The 22307-nt window shown below is 35.3% G+C and overlaps 1 protein-coding gene across 5 annotated transcripts in view; it reads right to left on the bottom strand.

Annotated features, from left to right (window-relative positions):
- Nucleotides 1–22307, bottom strand: part of ANTXR2 (ANTXR cell adhesion molecule 2) — a 248493-nt gene that overhangs the window by 150396 nt on the left and 75790 nt on the right. The gene's annotated exons all lie outside the window — the stretch shown is intronic.

Raw genomic sequence — 22307 nt, 5'->3', positions numbered from 1 at the left:
CATTAACAAATAGGGGAATCAAAAAAAAAGGACTCCTGTAAGAATACAATATTGAAAAGAGATAAGGATTCCAAGAAGTAAAGATAAGGAAGAAGGGCATTCTGGGCATGGAGGAGCAAAGATATATACATGAGATGTAATATGTAATAAAGGCAAGCAGAACATTTTGGCTAGAGCACAGAATATATGAAGGGATGGAATGGAAAGTGAATAAGGAAAGATACATTAGAGCTACATTGAGAAAGGGTTTAAATGGTAGCAGAATTGGAAATTGGTAGCAGGAGAAATGAGTGAAGGATCAGCCTTGAGAATGCTAATGGAAGTTAGTTTCAATAAGGTAAATACAAGAAAGGGAATGACAGTAGAAAATTGAAATACTCCAGGTGAAAGTAAAAAGAGCTTTAACTAGAATGTTAGCCATTTAAGTGGAAATAGAAGATGCTAAAAATGCTATAGAAGTAGAACTGACAAACTTTAGATATGGGGGTGGGAAAACCAAGGATAATTCTGAAGTGTAGAAGCTGAGAGACTAGAAAAGTGGAGATAATCTCAATGAAAATAGTGAAAACTTAAAAAAGGGATAGAGGTGAGGAGGGGAAAAGATAATAATTAGCATTTAACACATGTTGCATTTGAAAGTGACTCTAAGACACTAGTAAATATGTCTTTAAAGCAGGATTGGAGCTCAAGCAAGAGATAAGGACTTGATATGCAGATTTGAGAGTTATTTGCATAAACATAATAAAAAATTCATGAGAGCTAAGTTCACCACCAAGAGAGTGTAAAAAGAGAAGACTCAGAGTAGAATTGTAGGGAACACCCTCATATAGTAGGGTTAGACATAAATGATGGATCCAGAAAAGGAAATTGAAAATGAGAGACAAGAGGAAGGAAACTGCGAAAGAAGGATGTCAGAAAAATTAAGGGAATGTCCCTGGATGATACTATAGAATTTTCTATTCCTTTATCATCTCATCCACTAATCTGTCATTCTAAATATCAACAACTATATTTGGCTTATGGCCAACTAAGAAATTAGTCCTGTATGATAACCATTATTTAGGAAATTTGTTCCAATAATATAAATAGAAGCATATATAATCTTGCCAATTTTCAAAAAAGAAGACTGACCTTAACCTATGTGATCATTAGGGTACCCTACATAAAGCTGACTTCATGATTGCTAAAATGAAGATCTATGTCACTTCTAGGGGTTTCTGAATAGTTCCAGCATCAAATATAAATGCCTGTTTAGTATTTAAAGTTCTTCATAACTTAGTTGGTACAGCAGATAAAGTATTGGACTTGGTGTCATGAAGAGATTACATATCCTGGGCAAGTCATTTGTGTCAATCAATTTTCCTCATTTATAAAATCAAGATAATAATAGTATCAACTTTATGGTGTTGCTATGAGAACTGAATGAGATAACATGTATAGGTGCTTTATAAATCTTAAAGCACTATATAAGTAATTATTAGTATTATTCAGTATTCACCACTATAAATCTTCAGTTCAGTTAAACTTTCTTTCTATTTCTCAAACAAGACACAACATCTCCTAGCACTCCTGTTTTGGCTATACCCTAGTTTCCTCCAAGTTAACTCAAATACCACCTCTTGCATGAGATGAGACTTTTCCAGATTCCCTACGTTTCTAGTACCTCTGCCAAAAAAATTTTTTTTAAACTTCTATGTATTTATTTTTGTATACACTTTAAAGAACCATAAGGGTAGTATTACTTACAAACACACACACACACACACACACACACACACACAGAAATTAAGTTACTTGCTTGGGACCAGACTGCTAGTAAGTGTTTAAGGCAGTATTTGAACTCAAGTCTGGCTGACTCCAAATCTAGCACTCTCCAACAACAAAACAGCTTTAAAAGGCTTAAAGCTGTCCTAATATGTTTTCAGAACACCCTATAATTTCCCTCAGGTTAGGGATTATTTTGCCCTTATCTTTTTTGTCCCCAGTAACTTTCACAGTAACTGACACACAATACTTGCTTCTTAGTTTTATCTATAATTCATTATTATTAGCAGTGTTTATTTCTTTTTTTTTAATTTTAATATTATTTTATTTGGTCGTTTTCATACATTATTCACTGGAAACAAAGATCGTTTTCTTTTCCTCCCCTCCCCTCCCCCCCCCCCCCCCCCCCCCGCCTTTCCCTCTCCCATAGCCGACGCATGATTCCACTGGTTATCACATGTGTTCTTGACTCGAACCCATTTCCCTGTTGTTGGAGTTTGCATTATAGTGTTCATTTAGAGTCTCTCCTCAGTCTTATCTCCTCCAACCCTGTAGTCAAGCAGTTGCTTTTCAGCGGTGTTTTTACTCCCACAGTTTATCCTCTGCTTGTGTATTTTTTTTTTAGATCCCTGCAGATTGTTCAGGGATTGCATTGATACTAATGGAGAAGTCCATCACCTTCGATTGTACCACAATGTATCAGTCTCTGTGTATAATGTTTTCCTGGTTCTGCTCCTCTCACTCTGCATTACTTCCTGGAGGTTGTTCCAGTCTCCATGGAACTTCTCCACTTTATTATTCCTTTTAGCACAATAGTATTCCATCACCAACATATACCACAATTTGTTCAGCCATTCCCCAATTGAAGGGCATCCCCTCATTTTCCAATTTTTGGCCACCACAAAGAGCGCAGCTATGAATATTTTTGTACAAGTCTTTTTGTCCATTATCTCTTTGGGGTACAGACCCAGCAGTGCTATGGCTGGATCAAAGGGCAGATAGTCTTTTAGCTCCCTTTGGACATAGTTCCAAACTGCCCTCCAGAATGGTTGGATCAATTCACAACTCCACCAGCAATGAATTAATGTCCCCACTTTGCCACATCCCCTCCAGCATTCATTACTTTGCATAGCTGTCATGTTAGCCAATCTGCTAGGTATGAGATGATACCTCAGAGTTGTTTTGATTTGCATCTCTCTGATTATAAGAGATGTAGAGCACTTTTTCATGTGCTTATTAATAGTTTTGATTTCTTTGGCTGAGAATTGCCTGTTCATGTCCCTTGCCCATTTGTCAATTGGAGAATGGCTTGATTTTTTGTACAATTGATTTAGTTCTTTATAAATTTTAGTAATTAAACCTTTGTCAGAGGTTTTTATGAAGATTGTTTCCCAATTTGTTGCTACCCTTCTGATTTTGGTTACATTGGTTTTGTTTGTACAAAAACTTTTTAATTTGATGTAATCCAGATTATTTATTTTGCATTTTGTAATTCTTTCTAATTCTTGCTTGGTTTTGAAGTATTTCCCTTCCCAAAGGTCTGACATGTATACTATTCTGTGTTCGCCTAATTTTCTTATAGTTTCCTTCTTTATGTTCAAGTCATTCATCCATTTTGAATTTATCTTGGTGTAGGGTGTGAGGTGTTGATCTAAGCCTAATCTTTCCCACACTGTCCTCCAATTTTCCCAACAGTTTTTATGAAATAGTGGATTTTTGTCCCAAAAGCTTGGATCTTTGGGTTTGTCATATACTGTCTTGCTGAGGTTGCTTGCCCCCAGTCTATTCCACTGATCCTCCTTTCTGTCTCTTAGCCAGTACCAAATTGTTTTGATGACCGCTGCTTTATAATATAGTCTGAGATCTGGGACTGCAAGACCCCCTTCCTTTGTATTTTTTTTCATTAATTCCCTGGATATCCTTGATCTTTTGTTCTTCCAAATGAACTTTGTTATGTTTTTTTCTAAATCAGTAAAAAAAATTTTTGGAAGTTCCATGGGTATGGCACTAAATAGATAGATGAGTTTGGGTAGGATGGTCATTTTTATTATATTGGCTCGTCCTACCCATGAGCAGTTAATGTTCTTCCAATTGTTCAAGTCTAGTTTTAGTTGTGTGGAAAGTGTTTTGTAGTTGTGTTCATATAGATCCTGTGTTTGTCTCGGGAGATAGATTCCTAAGTATTTTATTTTGTCTTGGGTAATTTTGAATGGGATTTCTCTTTCTAGTTCTTGCTGCTGAGCTGTGTTGGAATTATATAGAAATGCTGATGACTTATGTGGGTTTATTTTGTATCCTGCAACTTTGCTAAAGTTGTTGATTATTTCAATTAGCTTTTTGGTTGAGTCTCTAGGATTCTTTAAGTAGACCATCATGTCATCTGCAAAGAGTGATAATTTGGTCTCCTCCTTGCCTATTTTGATGCCTTCAATTTCTTTTTCTTCTCTAATTGCTACTGCTAGTGTTTCTAGTACAATGTCAAATAGTAGAGGTGATAATGGGCATCCTTGTTTCACTCCTGATCTTATTGGGAATGCATCTAGTTTATCCCCATTGCAGATGATATTAGCTGATGGTTTTAGATATATACTGTTTATTATTTTTAGGAATGACCCTTCTATTCCTATGCTTTCTAGTGTTTTTAGTAGGAATGGGTGTTGTATTTTATCAAAGGCTTTTTCTGCATCTATTGAGATAATCATGTGGTTCTTGTTGGTTTGCTTGTTGATGTGGTCAATTATGTGGATAGTTTTCCTAATGTTGAACCAGCCCTGCATCCCTGGTATGAATCCTACTTGATCATGGTGGATGACCCTTCTAATCACTTGCTGGAGTCTTTTTGCTAGTATCCTATTTAAGATTTTTGCATCTATATTCATTAGGGAGATTGGCCTATAGTTTTCTTTCTCTGTTTTTGGCCTGCCTGGCTTTGGAATTAGTACCATGCTTGTGTCATAAAAGGAGTTTGGTAGGACTCCCTCTTTGCTTATTATGTCAAATAGTTTGTATAGTATTGGGATTAACTGTTCTCTGAATGTTTGATAGAATTCACTGGTGAATCCATCAGGCCCTGGGGATTTTTTCTTAGGCAGTTCTTTGATGGCTTGATGGATTTCAATTTCTGATATGGGATTATTTAAGAAAACTATTTCTTCTTCTGTTAGTCTAGGCAATTTATATTTTTGTAAATATTCATCCATATCACCTAGGTTGGTATATTTATTGCCATATAGTTGGGCAAAGTAGTTTTTAATGATTGCCTTAATTTCCTCTTCATTTGAGGTGAGATCCCCCTTTTCATCCTTGATGCTATTAATTTGCCTTTCTTCTTTCCTTTTTAGCAGTGTTTATTTCTGAAAATTAAAATTTTCAATCTTAGTTCAAGAAATAAAAATTTAAACTATTTATTCATTTGTGCTTACGTTAATTATGAGAAATGTAAAGAAACATATCTAAAGGTTGATATGCCACACTGACCTAATACATGGAGATCAAACTTCAGTACCATCACAAAATGTTACAGCGATATTAAGTCTATTAATTCACTGTAAGATCTTGCAGTCACTGTATAATGCTCAGATCTCTCCTCTGCTCCTGAAGTCTTTCCTAATGAAGGGAACTCTGTGAGGACTGCAGACAAGCAGTATAAATCAATAGGAAATTTAGCCCCCCAAAAGTAATGCAATTTCACTGGATTTCATGAAAAAAATTTAACTTATTAATGTTCTAATGTTAAACATACCCCTTAATTAAAACAGAACATTTCAAAAGCTATAATATCTCAAAATCACAAAATTTCCGGATGAGAGAAAAATGAAAGAAAATATTGTGGATGCAAGATAAATACACTAGAATGCAAAAATATACTTTTGCTATGCTCAAGAAATCAGTAGAATGTCACATCATCAGAAACTCTTTGGTTTCAGAGTTCAAAAAAAAAAAGAACAAATTTATTTCTAAGGGACATGTTTTCAACAATACCAGAAGTTAGATTTTAAAAAAAAATTTCCTTTGGGTCTTCTATATATGGTCTAATTTAAAAAAGGAATGGCATTTCAGATTCACTGATTTTTTTTTTTATATTTCATCTGTTAGTAAACAATCAATTGTAAAATGACTACTGGGTAGTATCAAATTTTCAATTTCCCCCCCAAAACATTCTATTCTGATATGTGACTTTATTCTACAAATATAGCCTAAATTACCAGATGATTCACCAAACAGTAAAGACAAACACAGAAGAATGCAAAACAACTAACATATTAATGAAATATTCCTGGAAAATGCTAATGAATGTTGAAATGCATTAAACAACTTGAAAATAAATAATATTTTAGAGCAATAGTTTTTAGATCTACTCCTCTGGGACCTGAGAAGTGTTATGTAGAGCCTTGGGACCCCTAACTACAAAATGGATGCATACTGCCAATCAAGGACAAGGTGAAAATGTAACCATCAACACTGGTGATACATCCTGACAATGTCAGGTGAAAAGTGATTTATAGTTACAAGTGATTATTACCTAAGTAACTGGATATTATGGGCTCTGGTCTCTCCAATCTCTTTTATGTATTGGACACTAGGGAGGCACATTAGCTCTTTCAAACCATTAGAGTTCTATTTGTTATATTACTGCAACAAATCCCTACTTTACATTTATGAAGCAATAATCTGTAATTCAGTATTCCAATGCACCTATTCAATCTAATATTTTAACATAGGAATCTAGAATATTAAAATATATTTCCAAACCTTGTCTAGCTAGCAGAAATCAGAATAAATAATTAAATATCAGTTATCACTTACACTCTTGACAATGGACTCTATGAATGTTGTATGGATTATCTTTCTTATTTGAAAAGCTGTACAAATTAAAGTCACAATTTTTTTAGCCTGAGAAATAGAAACAGAAACAATAAATCAACCTACCAATCTGATTTTAAGCAAAACTTCATGTTAAGGAAAACAGATTCAGGGTGACTTGCCAAAGTGGGGGAGGAGGAAAATCAAAAGGTTTCTTACTCTAATTAATTATAAGCTGCGTGCCTTGATTCTTTATCTCAATGATCAAAACCACAAAACTGTCAACATATACCAATGTCCTATTTTCTAACCCAAACAATGAAGACAAAAAGCCTTCCAATCTTGCCTTTTATAAGAAATATTATCCAGCTATCATTTTATTTAGATATTTATTTCATATTTACCAGAAAGTTGTGGCCAAGGTTTTTGAAAACACATTTTACTATACCATATGCCTACTGAAATTATCTCCATCAAACATGCTGTAGGATGAGACAATTGGATCATTCTGTTCTGCTTCTCTTTCCTTGAAACGTGTTTAAGTATATTTATCCGATTTGCTCTGTTCCGCTTGCCAAGTTACAGGTTTAAGATGTCAGCTATTCAGGGGCAGCTGTTGATGGCTTACCAACCAAAGTTCACAGAATAAGCTCCTACCACAAAGACAAATGACAGCTGCTTGTTAACTGTGAGTAATGACCAGAAAAAGAAGCTGATTCATGGTCCTGCAAAAGTCTAAACAACTTTACCACCTCTCTTAAGAACCTCCAACTTAATCTCCTTTTATAAACACATCCATATGCAAAGGAGCCTCGTAAAACAATGAACTTCCAAAAAAAGAAGACTTTTTGGGGGAACTAGAATATATGACAAAAGGAATAGAGAAGACAAACCTCTAACAAATACTGACAATTCTCTCCTGCAGTAAATGCTAAAAAATTTTAACAATCTAGAATAGCAGTCTACAATGTAAGGAGCTCAAGACTCCAAAAGGGCTTTGGGATGACTCCAGTAGATGTAAAGAAATCAAGGTGGGGGAAATGAGTCATATGCTCTCCTACACCAAATACCAATCATAGGACTTGTCTCCAACACCATCTCATCTTCCTATTCACCAACACACCTCTCTATTCTCTGCACTCCTCACCCTATGCAAACTCTCAAGACGTCTCCATTTACTTGCGGCAGTTATAACTTATTTGTCCATGTGTAGCCACACCCTGAAATTTGGTCCTACTATACTTTTCTACACTTTTGATATGTTCTTTACAGTGCAGATCTAAAAGTGAATTGTAAGCTAAATTAAGATTAAACAGAACCAGATAAAGGAACTACATAAAGAAACCACACAAAGTATCACATAAAGAAAGAATAATAGATTTCTATAGAAAGCTTTCTTTGGAGTTGAATTCCAAGAAAATGTTCTTTTGCTTATTGCTTTTACATTCTATATAGGAAATGTATACACATAAAGAAATGGAATTATTGATCAAAAATTTCTGCTTACCTATTAGTATATTACTGTATTTGACCCTTCAATTTTAAGAAGTATTTCAAAAAGAAATTAATTTACTTCACGGCTACAGTGATTAAATTAAATGTATGAGAATTATTAATAAAAAGTATCATGCAGATAACAATAAAATATTATTAATAATTAACATTTAGTCATAGCAAAATTATTTTGTATTATTAACAGGTAAATTTTAAACTTATAATAGTTTACTTCAATTTTATCTCCTCCTTTTCATATTCTTGGTGCATGGTCTATAATACACACAGCACTTGTCCCTTCTCCTTGCAAATGACACTACATGCATCCTTTATGCCAGTCTCTTTCTTTTCTTCTCTAAGAGATGGCCCATACTATCATCTCCATTCCCTCTTTCTAATTTTCAATCTCTTCTTATCTCATCCTCCCTCTTCCCTGTTGGCTATAAATACTTTCATGTGTTCCCCATACTTTATAAAACTCATTTGATCCAAAAAACTCCACCCATTATCATCCCATATTTCTCTTCTTTGCAGCTAACATCACTTCCTCAAACATTCCATGCCTTCCCTTTCTTCCAATTCCTTCAGCTGAGTGTCTTGCCTCATATTTTGTAGAAAAAAAATTGAGGCCATTTACTATGAGCTCCCTTTCTCCCCTCTTCCTCAGCTCATGTCTCCCAGATGCTTCTGCCACTACCTCCCCAGTCTCAAATGAAGAGGTGGCCTTACTCCTTGCCAAGGCTAATTATTACACCTCTGAGAGAGGCTTGAAAGCATCTTCAGCTCCTCACTTTCTCTCTCATACACCCCACTCCATATCAAAGGCCTGTTAATTTCAACTTTGCAACATCTCTCAAATATGTCTCCTTTTCTCCTCTGAGACTGCCACCACCTTGATGCCAGCTCCTATCATTTAATGGTTGCCTATCTCAATTCTCCACTCAATCCAGTCTTCCTCCATGGAACCACCAAAATGATTTTCTTAAAGCACAAGTCCAACTATGTCACTCCCCTTCTCAATAAACTCCAGCAGCTCCCTAATCCCTGCAGGGTCAAGTACAAAATTCTGGCTTTCAAAACCAGGTCCTTTCCAGTTTCATATATCTTATTCCTCCCTACATACTCTTTGATTCTGTAGCACTGGCCTCCTTGCTGTTCCATGAATAAGATATTCCACCTTGGTTCTGTCTCCTGTGTTTGGAATGTTCTCCCTCATCATCTCTGACTGCTAGCTTCTCTAGTTTCCTTAAAATCCCACCTTCTACAGGAGGTATTTCCCAACCCTTCTTAATTCTATTGTCTTTCCTATTTTAATTATTTCCTATGTGTTTTGTATGTAGCTTGTTTGTTTGGTTATCTCTGCCAATTAGATTTTGATCTCCTTAAGGGAAAAGAATTCTCTTGTCTCCTTTTTTATCCTCAATGCCTGGCACATAGTAAGCACATAATAAATGTTTATTGATTAATTGACTGAATTTTATCACCACTTCCTCTCCTCTCATTCTCTTAACTCTGCAGCATGGCTTCTAACCTCAGCATTCAATTGGAACAGCTCTCTCCAAAACTGCCAATGAAGCCTTAATTTCCACACCTTATGACATTTTTTCTTAATCCTAATACTTTTGGTATATTTGTGGCATTTGACACCAGTGAACACTTTGTCTTCTAAATAATTTCTGCAAAAATAGCTTCTGATATCATGATTCAACTGAAACTTCTCAAGCTATCAATTACTTCTCAATTGTCAAGTAATTGGCCTTTTTCAGTTCTCATCAATCCAGACCTCTCTGTAACATTGATTCTGTTAACCAACCTTTTTTCTAGAATACTCTCTCCTCTATATTTTCATTATATGGCTCTCTCTTAATGTCTTACCTCTCCTTTTCACTACCTGTGGTTAGATAATCATCCAAGTCACATCCACTAATACTGGGCATTCCCTAAAGGCTTCTACTGTTCCTTATTTTTTCCCTCTATTATCTAACTTGGAGATCTCATCATCTTCAGTGGATTCTATCATCATCTCTCTGAAGACATAGCTAGTCTTAATTTCTTTCCTGAGCTCTGGTCCTACATTGCTAACTGACTTTTGGACAGCTCAAGTTCTCTTTCCCTTAGGCATCTCAAACTCAATATATCCATAACAGAACTCATCTTTCTTCCCAAATCTTTCCTCTTCCCAACTCTCCCATTACTATCAATAGTACCACTATTCTCCTAGTTACTCAGGCTCACAAACTTTGGGTTGTCCTCAACATATCTCTCATGTATATCTCCTTCTCTTCATTCATATAGCCAACACTCTGGTGCAGAGACTTATCACTTCTTACCTGAACAGCTGAATAGCTGAAATCCTAATTAATTTCCTTGTATCAATCTTATTTCTATTTTAATCTCCAATTTTCTGTAAAAATTATTTTCCTAACCCATAGATATGACCAATATAGTCTCCCCCAATGGATCCCAATGTCCCCTTATTACTCATAGAATCAAGTATAAAATACTCTGTTTAACACTGACAACACTTCACATTTTTGCTACCTTTCATTTATTATTATATTTTATTCTCCACTATTCACTCTTTGATTCAGCTACACTAGCCAGACATTATGTTTTCACTCCATGTCATGACTCTATACATTTGCAGTGGCTCTCCGTCCTCAATTCTGATTCCTGGCTTCCACAACTCCTTTCAAATCTTACCTTCTGCAGGAATCCTTTTCCAATCTCCCTTGTTTCTACTACCTTCTTTCTGAGTTTATCTTCTATCTATATTATATATATCTTATTTTTTTTAAACCCTTACCTTCTGTCTTGGAGTCAATACTGTGTATTGGCTCCAAGGCAGAAGAGTGGTCAGGGCTAGGCAATGGGGGTTAAGTGACTTGCCCAGGGTCACACAGCTGGGAAGTGTCTGAGGCAAGATTTGAACCTAGGACCTCCCATCTCTAGGGCTGGTTCTCAATCCACTGAGCTATCCAGCTGCCCCCCTATTATATATATATATATATAATATATATCTTATTATACATATAATAATTTTTATTTATCTCTGTCATCATAATGTGAGTTCTGTAAGGACAGACATAGTGTTTTTGCCTTCTTTCATATCCCCAGTACTTAGGCTACTGTTTATATATAAATATTGATATTTAGAAAGGACAAAATCAAAATTTCCTTTACTTATAAAGGTTCGTGGTCAAAAAAGTACATAGACCCACAATAAAAAGAACCAAATTCACCTGAATGAAATCAATAAAATTGAAAAGCAGCATTTCTTTGAAGGGTTTCTGAAGGCTTTCACAAACATTTCTTAACACCAAAATGGACATTTAAAAGCAGATACAGGTGTCCTTTGAGGGTTATAAGAAATCAATCTCTGAAACTCATTAAAGCAGACTTATTTTCCCACTTCAGGAGAAGAAACTCAACAAAATGCATGATCTCCATATCCTATTTATAGTCATTACTTGGCAAGTCTGGTTTTTGACTGAAAATCAAGGCTCCGAAGGTAATTTAGGATATTATATCTTAGAACTAAATACAACTTAGGAAACACTAAAAAGGAGGAAGTGCATTCAAAGGACCTGACCTCAGAGACAGCTGAGACCATGCATCTGGCTTTGTGAAAGATTATCTAGGGTTATTTCACTAGAGTGCTGCTAATTATTTAAGTGAAAGGAGAAATGATCACCACATCTGTTACCCTCACACAAGAAAAATTTTCATTGAATTTTGAGACAGATGTGTTTATGAGAAATATATACTAACTAGCTACTTAATGGGCTGCAATCTTTGGCCAAAAAGCTAATTAAATAGGCATTCAAATAGCCATCACTTACAAATATAAACTGGTATAGTTTCATTGACTTTAATCAAATCGCATAAGAGGTCTCATCATATACAAAAAAAAAGTCTAAAGAATGCAAATTCACTATAAAAGTCGAAGCTTGATTAATGATAGCAAGTGTTGTTGCAATAAAAATAATGCCCCTATGCACTAAACTAGTTTAAAAAGTCAAAACAATCACATTACATGAAAATAACAGATTAAATACAAACATACATACAGAAATCTCAATTGCATTTTATTTTGACTCAGAAGTCCTTCAAGTAACCTCCAAAGGAAACATTTAACTCATCAATGGCATGCCTCCTTCCTGAAATTTTTCTGAGATAGTAAGTTAAAAATTATAGAAAAATTAAAATTAAAAACTTATAATAACTACAATAATCCATTCATTCCATTTCATGCAATCTTTTTTGTAAAGAGAAGATTACAGGTTCATAGACTTTAAATTCTCGAAGGAATTTTGGAAGCCACTTAATCCTATCTCCTCCTTTAATAGATAAAAGTTAAAGATACTTCCCTGAATTCTATAGGTAGCAAGGAGAAGAGCCACAAACAGAACCCAAGCCCTCTGACTCCAAATTCATCTCTCCTTCTTATCATAAATAGAATAATAGATCCAAAACTGGAAGGGTAATTCCTAGAGCCTCAGTGATATAGTCAAGTCATCTCCATAGGACTCTAAGTTCGCTGTTCTTCATATTGCCACCCATTGATTCCTAAACTATATTTCTAGCATTCGGAAGTCTTCCAGACTTCAAATAAAGGGGCCTGTTGTGCCAAAGAGAATTGGCTACTGAGCCAGAAGAAAGGGTCCACTAATTTCATTTTCATTTTAGTAGTCTACTCTTTTTTTTTCCTGAACCTCTAGCTTGGGAATTAAATAGCATAGATTTCCAGCAAGAAAAGAATCACTCTCTCCTTATCCCACCAAATTTCAGCAGCCCATCCCCCCAGCAGCAATGGTGAATGTATGTACATGGCAGTGAGCACAAGTGCTTGTCTGGACAAACCTGATTCTGAGGCTCAAATTGCTGATATAGTTCCTGCTAGAACCCTATTTTTAAGGAGGGGAGGGTCAAACCAACCATATCATTCCTTTCCAAGTTGTACTGCTGACACATCTACACAAGACTTTCTCTACCATGTCCCTACACCAGATACCTTCACCCTTCTCCACTTTTCAGTCATCTCTTATGTGTTCCTTCCCCTTTTTAAAAGCAAGCTCCTTGAGGGAACCTCATTTGCTAAACAAATTAACATTTAAACAAGTAAACATTTAACAAATGCTTCATGACTTGACTAACTGCCTTTTCTGCTTTGTGTTTCTTTTCCTGAGCACTTCTTGGTGATCCTGAGATAGATGTTCCTAGTGTTTGGTATCAATCTCATGAATTAAAAGAGTTTGGGAGCACCTGGGTTTAATACTGATTGCCCAACAGGAAGGAATCACTACAACAACTTGTGAGGAAAGAGAATGGCCACCATCAAAAAGACAATACAGAAGAAAGAGCTAAGAAAACCCAAGCTCTGAAGTTGTACAGGCAGTGCTAGTCAGACATAAAAGTGCAACATCTCTTCAGCAATTTTTCCTTCCCTTTAAAGGTCAGGTTCTAACAGGATATGACAGTGGTCTGAATGAGCCCAGACCTGGAAAGAAGGCTGAATTCTTTGTTGATGGGAAAGAGGTTATCTCTCTCATAGGTTGTTGTATTTCCTGAGAGGATAACAGATAGATAGATAGATAGATAGATAGATAGATAGATAGATAGATAGATAGATAGATAGATAGACAGACAGAGAGACAGACAGACAGACAGGCAGACAGATAGAGATAGATAGAGAGACTAATTTTTTAATGTAATGAACTACCATGTATGCTGGTAAGTAAGAATTAGAATCTTAGCAACTGAGGGATTGAATAGACCTTAGCAGCCATCCAGTCCAACCCACATCCAAAGGGACAAAACACCATTACTATAAGCAGTGCATTCCACCTTTGGTCTACTCTAAATGTTAAGTTTTTTATTTGTTTGATTGACTGATTGATTTGGTTTATTTTTATTTTCATGATGATTAAATTGGCCTTTCTGCAACTTCCACTCATTGCTCCTGATTCTTCCCCTTAGCGATAAACAAAACAAGTCTAACTCCTCCTTGAAATAAAAGCCCTCAAATACCTGAAGAAAGTGATCATGCTGCACTTTGGGTCTTTTCTTCGCCAAGATAACTATCCTCAGATGCTTCAATCAATCCTGACATGAACTCAAAGCCTTTCATCGTACTAGATATATTCTTCTAGGAATCCTTTAGCTATGCAATGTCCTACAACTGAATCACTTGGAAAAATAGACCTCAAAGTCAAACCAAATGCCAAGGAATGCAAAAACAGAGAAATCAATTCTCTGCTTTCACTGATGAAAACTGGAGACATTTTTCCATTAACAAATATCCTATCATTCCAAAAGACTGTTTCTAAGTAAGTGCTTGAAGACTATATGTAACTTTAAAAATAATGTTTACTACTATTGTTATCCAGTATACACATTTCTAGATGCCATTCATACCTTTCCTTAATTCTTGTTATTCTTGATTTCCATTGAATGATCACAATAAAAGTCTGAGAGTACTGGGGGGGGTGGGGGAGTACATTTAATGTTCATGTTCTCATCCAATTTAGCCATCGCCATACAGATAGCATGAAGCAGATCTAAATTTAAATGTAGGGCTTTCTCTTGGAAGAAGAGAAGAAATAGCACTCATACCAAAAAAAGGCATGAAATGATGCCCTTTCTGATCCACTTTAAATGAAAAGCTGTTATTTTTGCAAGCTACTATAGGTGAACAGAAAAATTCAATGTCCCAAAGACAACTGGAATTATTTGAACATCCACCAAACTAAAAGTTTGGGTCAATTAAACATTCCTAAAATGACTCAGTATCCATGAAGGTAAAAAAAAATTCATTCTAAACACCAATCCAGAAACTTAGACTACATCTCCATATATTTTGTCTATGTTCAAGGTATAAAATTATTATTATTAAATAATTTTAAAGAATTCTATTCCATTCATGGTGGCAATTATTATAAAATCTATTGCAGGCTGCAATATATCAAAGAACTTTGCAATTACTTATTTTATTTTTAAGGAAATGTTACTTAAATGTAGCTCAGTGAAAGTGAAATTAGGTTAGAAAATAATAGGATTTTACCATGCCCAGAAAACATGTTTCTGTGTTCACCTATACATTCTGATGATTTGGTGAATCAATCAAACTTTTATTAAATGTTTATTATGTTCAATACATTGTGCAAGGTGCTGGGATTCAGATATAAAAATGAAACAGTCCCTGCTCTCAAGGAGCTTAGATTTTATTGGGCAAAATGACATATAAACATTAGTTTATATAAGACAGATACAATTAGTCAAGTAGTAAGTAAGTATATTGGAAGTTTGGGGCAAGAAGGGGGAGGTGGGAATTAGAAAAGGTCTCATGATAGAAAAGATCCAAAGGATCAAGGTCTCAGGGAAGTGGGAAAAATAAATTCTATATTTAGTTTTCTAATTAAAATGGAACCAATCTTATGGTTGCCTAACATCAGTCTAAAGACACAAGAAAAAAAATCAATGGATTCAAGCCTATTCCTCTAGGTTTGCATATTGCAAAGAGACCATCAATAAAGACACAAATTGGTACCACCAAAACACCAGAACTGGATCTCAGTGGAGGAACATGTAGGAACTCTTTAGTATTGAATAGATTTCTGCTTTCTTCAAGTTGTGCCAAAACATAGATAAGTCAATGAATTCAGAATGAGAAATTTAAAATATTTCATGTATTAAAAACTCCATATCCATTATTTTTTTTGCTACATCAAAGAAATAAAATACAAGAAAGAAATAAAATTAGTAGCATATGTGTTCTAGAAGACCTTATGAAGAATAACATTGGTGAATACCATAATCTAATCATTGCAGGCTACTTGAAAGGAAGGATGGCATTTTGAGTAGTGTTTTTTGCTCTGAAACTACCCTTCTTCCTGCTAAATGGAGTGCCAAAAGCTTTTGTCCAAGAGATGAAAGAAGAAGGATACAACAAAGCTGAGTGAGTTCAGAGTAAAATACTGGTCAGTGACAGTGGTGGCAGGAATTTACATGCTGGGGCTAGCCAATGAGCCTATTCAAAGCAACTCATGAAGGGATAGCTAATATCCAAAGAGGAAGTCAGCTCCCCCATAATTTTCAATTTGCACCAAATCCAGATCCTAGGTTATCCCAAGCCCAGAGTTCATGAAATACATGACCTATTTAGAATTATGAGCCAAAAATTCTATGAAAATTGTGAATGTGTGTGTATTTATGTCTGTCAAAAATTAAACAAATTCAAAGCATACATGTCTCAGTATACCTGAGTTCAAAGCATTAGGGCTCAAAATACTATTTGAGATGACAGTGAAGATTCCAGAGTATAGAAGAGTATTGGCCTCATGTTTATTTGAGAGATGATTATGATTCATTTTTGTCATTATTACATATTGTTTACTTATTGATTCTAGGATGAGAATAAAGGCAACTATATACATCAATATATATATATATATATTGCTTCTGTGAGAACCAACTCTAAGTGTGCCAAGTAGTAAATTAGAGCTTACTGATATACAGCAAGTTCAGAAAGTAAAAGGGTGGATCAGTGAGCAGAAACTCAAGAACAAGGCAAATAAACCCACACTCTACTTAATAGCAATACCCTGCAGAGAGCCAAAAGTTGATGACTTGAAGAACACTAGAGAACTTGGACTTACTCATCACTCAGTGATTCCATAATTATATGCATAACTACATAATTATAGTCAGTTATATATTTGGTCAAATGTTTAAGTTCTGAGTGTTTTTATGTCTTTTCTTTAGAGCTAATCTTATCTCCTCCTTCAGATCCTAATTTACTCTAGGAGAAGATTGTTACTTTTTTATTACTTTGTAACTTTCATTCACAACTCAGTACCATGATCTTCATTGAGGGAACTATGAAATTGTTGCTGAAATAATAAATATGAAAACATATTTGAATAAAATTAGACATGTTAAACTATTTTCAATTCTAAGTTGAACTATAATTACACACATATACACAAATATTGATTCATTTCCCTTAAGGTTTAAAATAATGTTATAATTTTTTTTATTTCCATTTATTAATTTTTATCGTTTGAGATTCAGAATAACTTCTCCTATTGAAGACACTGAAATCTGTCTCAAAGGATATTAAAATTTTACTTAAGGCCTCAAACATTGCTCAGATAGACAAAAAAGGGCTTCCCATAGCAATTTAACATGTTTTATCCTTGGAAGGATCCCCACAGTGAATTATTTTTCCTATAACACTTTTTATTGAAAAAATAATATACAAATTATACATAAACTCAACATAAAAGCTTTCTTTAAAAAATCAAAAATAAGATGATAAAAACCGTCTGGTTCCCTAATCACTAACTCCTCCAGGCAGCACTCATCCCTGCATAACATTCCTCCTGACCTAATCTAAACCAACTCCTCTCCTGTCTATATCTCATCCTAACTCTAGCCATCCCTTCTCAAACCTCCAATATACCTACCTCTGGCTTAGATGAAAAGCTGGATCTGATAAGGTAAGCAGATAGAAAAGTTCAGAATATTTGAGGCAGAGAGAACTAAAAATAACAGACTGAAATATTATGTAGTGTGCTTTATCAGAAATTCTCCCTCCCTCTAAACTAAGTATTTATATAGACCAGGAAATAAAAGGAACTATTAATGAAGGTTATGACTCACTGCTAGGTTGAGTCCTCATGACTGGCTACTGACCTAGTACTCTGTGAGTATGCTAAAGAGGGAACTCATACCTTGGCTGCTCTTCCTTCTAACTTCAAAAAATAAGGATGACTGCGAGGGTTCCAGAAAATCAAGTGAGGAATGTCTTTCCTGCCACTCAGCCACAAGCTATGAGCAATATCCTGCCTAATCAAGCCTGAGCCTGGGCAAAGGCTGTTTCTTCTTCTATCTTCTTTCCTTTAAAGTCCTAGAAGCCTGCAGTCTCTGTGATAGCACCTCTTAAGAGCAAGTCAGAGGCAGGGGCATCCATTGTCCAAACTGCCATAGTGGACAGAAAGGGGGACACGATTGAACCAGGCAATTCAATCACAATAAAGAGAAAGTACCTTGTGCCAAGTGAGGAAGTAGCCTCAAAAAATGGCCAATTGAAATATTTCCCACTTGGCTTTTCAATTGAAATGAAATGTCAAATGATTAACAAGATTTCCAAAACTATATATTTCCTAACCAGATTTGAATATTAGATGCCCCAGCTGAACTAACTACACTAGTAAAGATGAGAAAAATGTTTGTATACATGCTACGTGTTTTAATCTTTAAAAATATCACTTTTCTGTTTTGGATTAGAATTGATCCAAATCTTATTCATATTTCAATAAATTTTCCTCATCTATGAAGAAACTGTACAGTTATTCAAAAACATTTCTAAAGGGCCTACTTTGTGCTAGGCAAGGTGCTAAATAAAATATTAGGAATACAAAGAAAGACAAAAGCCCTCAAAGAGAAAAAAAGTTTAGCAGGGGAGACAACAAGTAGACAAAAATAAATATGGTACATACAGGATAAAAATAATTAGAAATAATGAGCAGAGGGAAGGCATTCGAATTAAGAGAAGTTGGAGAAAGCTTCCTAAAGAAGGTAAAATTTTAAAAGGAATCTAGGGAAGTCAAAAGTGATGAAGAGAAGTCAAGCATGAAGATAGCTAGAGAAATTTTCCAGAGCAGAGATAAGGTGCATCTTGATCCTGGACAGCAAGGAGGCCAGTGTCACTGTCACTGGATGTGGAAGGGAGAAATGTAAGAAAACTGGAGAAGTAAGAGGGGACACGAATATGGTTTTAAATGCCATACAGAGGATTTTGTATTTTATTTTTATTCCTATACTAGCAACAAAGGCGGTGTATTAAATAGCACATTTGGGAAGGGGAAAAGGGTCAGATAAGCCAAGAAACATAAGAATGGAGAGCCCAAATACTCTTACTAGCCCTAGACTACTTCATTTATGAACCACGAGCAACTGAGATATCCTTTGAAAGTGATTGAAACAGGCTGGCAGCTGAGTAGTAAGTAGCCAGCCCTGAGCTAAACACACACACACACACACACACACACACACACACACACACACATAAACATACACACAAACACACACACTCCACATATACACATGCAATTTGAAAGTCTTACATTTCATACCTACTACACAGACGGAACCAAAAGAGTGATTCAAGCAAAATACTGACATTGGATAAAAAGATGTAAATTCACTGAAGACAAAACAATAAAAATCTATTAAGGGAAAACAGAATTTGGAGTAAAACATTTTAAATTCTTAAGTTTATAATGAATTGAAATACCTTTCTATACAACAGGTTCCTCTAGAAGGATAATATCAAAATGAGTAGACTTTGGAAGGTTGTACAATTAGATCCTAAATGGCTTATTAATATTCTTATGAAATTGTGCAAATCTTTAGATTATTCTGTAAAAAGTATCACAGGTAGTTCTGGTATATATAATACCTTATTTTTTTAAAAAGCTAATTCATTTTTCTTATTATACTTTTAAATCCAAAAGCAAATTGAAAAAGAGTGCAAAACATTGAAACTAGGAACACTTATGTTCTTGCTTTTCACACTTACTAATTAAATGAACATTCACAAGTACCAACCTCTTCAAGGAAGTTCTCATACCAAATAAATTGCATATCCTTGAAAAATTACCTGTTAATCCTACCTCATTTATATTATCTATTTTAAGAAATCATTACACATTTTCTACGCTAAAGTTGCTCAAAATAATCAGAAATTTATTAAAAAATTTTCTAGCTAGAATATTTGTTGTTTGGGGAACATACAACAATAAGACATTCCTTCTATAATATATTTCTAAATATTGTTACATTGGCCTTCAATGAAATGCTACATCATTAAAGAGATTTTAAGATTCCACATCATACCCATTGGAGTGGCAAAGATGACAAAAAAGAAAAATTTTAAATATTAGAAGGCTTAAAGTAAAATGAGCAAATTGATGTATTGTTGGTAAACATCTGAACAGTCTATAATTATTCTGGAAAGCAACTTAAATAAAAAACAGATTTTAGCTACATGATTGTAAGGTCTATATACAAAACAGACTAAAGAAAAGGAAAAAAGGTCCTATATGTACGAACATATTTATAGCAGCTCTTTTTTGTGGTGGCAGAAAAAAATAAATAGGAAACTAAGAAATGCCTTAATAAGTTGTGGTATACACACTTGATAAATTCTTAATGAAGAAATTGGTAATTTAAGAAAGATATGGCAAGATTCTGAGCAAAGTAAGCATCAATACTTTGAAAATTAACAGTTTTGAGGACTTAGATAAACTGATGAAAATGAATGAGCATGTTTTTTGAGAGGGTGGAGTCAAGCTGGCAGCCTAGAAGCAGCAGAAGTTCAGACCTCTAAATACCCTTCCTCAACGATCACAAAATGAATGCTCCTAGGGGACTGAAAATCAAACCTAACAACAAGACAGAGCCAATGAACTCTCCTGCTGGACTCAATTCAAAAGGTACGTCCCCCACAAAAGCTGGAATCCAAGAACACTTGGATTTAATGGGAAGGCAGAAATAAGATCCCAGAACTACCCCCCAACCCCCACCTAGAGCACAAAGCCTCCAGTGGCAGCGAGAACCTCTGGGCAGGCAAAGGCTCTGTTCTGGAAGGTATAACTTGCAGGCAGGGCTTTGCCAGGCTCAGAGCATCGAACACAGGCAGTGGGAAAGGAGCTGGAAAGGGAGCCTAGAGGGGGTAGCCTGTGGAGACCCTCCATATTGCTCGAGCCTTCCAGGAGGTTTTGGCCTCAGAGCACACCCAGCCCAACCCAGCTGAACTAAATCCCATCAAAAGACTTCAGAGGTCAGAAAATCCCAAGCTCCAACACCCCTCCCCCAAAGACTGCTGGACTTTAATCAAATCAAAAGCCTCCAGAGGACAGGGAACCTCAAACTCCAACATCTATAACCCACAGAATGCACGGAGAGATCTCCTGACAAAGCTCCAAGAGTGGAGACTGACAGAAAGCCCCCCCCAAAAAAAACAGAGGAGCAAGAGCACAGACAAATATGGGGAGCAAAGAAGGGGTAAATATGAGCAAATGACAGAAAAAGAAGAAAATTATTCAAGAAAACTGCCCCAATATTCTAGAATAAGAGGGAAAAGTGGAGATTGAAAGAATCCACAGATCACCTCCTGTACTTAATCCCCAACTGACAATACCCAGGAATGTTATAGCCAAATTCAAGAACTACCAAACAAAAGAAAAGATATTACAAGCTGCCAAAAAGAAGTCATTCAGATACCATAGAACCACAGTGAGGATAACGCAGGATCTGGCTGCATCCACACTGAAGGAACGAAAGGCATGGAATATGATATTCCTGAAAGCAAGGGAACTAGATCTACAACCAAGAATCAACTACCCAGAAAAAAAATGACTATTTTCTTATAGGGAAAAACTATGGTCATTCAACAAAACAGAAGAATTCCAAGAATTTGTAAAGAAAAGACCAGACCTGAACAGAAAATTTGATGCCCAAGCTCAGAACTCAAGAGAATCATCAAAAGATAATTTAAAAAGAGGGGAAAAAAACAAAACAAAAAACAAAAACAAAAGAAAAAGACTCAATAAGTTAAAATGTTATAGATCCCTATAAGAAAAGAGGTCATTGGTAACTCTTAAAAATTGTTATTATCACCTGGGCAGCTAGAAGAATTATACTTATAGGGAACAGTGACAAACTATATTGGATGAAATGACGAGACATAAATAGGTATATAGATACATGTATTCATAACTGCATATACATGGGTGTATATATATTATATACATATATATATGTATATAATATATATGTACAACCAGAGCTAAAAAAGAGATTAATATTAAAATAAATGGGAAAAGAAACAAAAGGGGGTAAATTTATATGTCACAAAGAAGATCATGGCACGAGGGGGGCGAATATCAATACACTGGAAGGGTAAAGAGGTTGAAGATAGGAAATACTCAACTCTTACCTGCATTGAAATTGACCCAAAGAGGGAAGAACAATCCAATCCATTGGGGCAGAGAATATATTTGCCACCTATAGGGGAGTAGAAGAGTAACAAACAGACTGGTGGGGAGGGAAGCATTACAAGGGAGGGAGAGGTTGGGGGGGGGTAGTTTTAGAAAGACTGCAGGGAAAATAAGAAGGGGAATAAGAAGGAAGGGGGTAGAAAGGGAAGTAAAATAAGGGTGGGAACTAGAGGGAAAAAT

The sequence above is a fragment of the Monodelphis domestica genome, chromosome 6 (assembly GCF_027887165.1).
Source record: "Monodelphis domestica isolate mMonDom1 chromosome 6, mMonDom1.pri, whole genome shotgun sequence".
Taxonomy (NCBI): Eukaryota; Metazoa; Chordata; class Mammalia; order Didelphimorphia; family Didelphidae; genus Monodelphis; species Monodelphis domestica.
The sequence above is the reverse complement of the archived record's forward strand: the minus strand, read 5'-3'. Positions and strand labels throughout refer to the sequence as shown.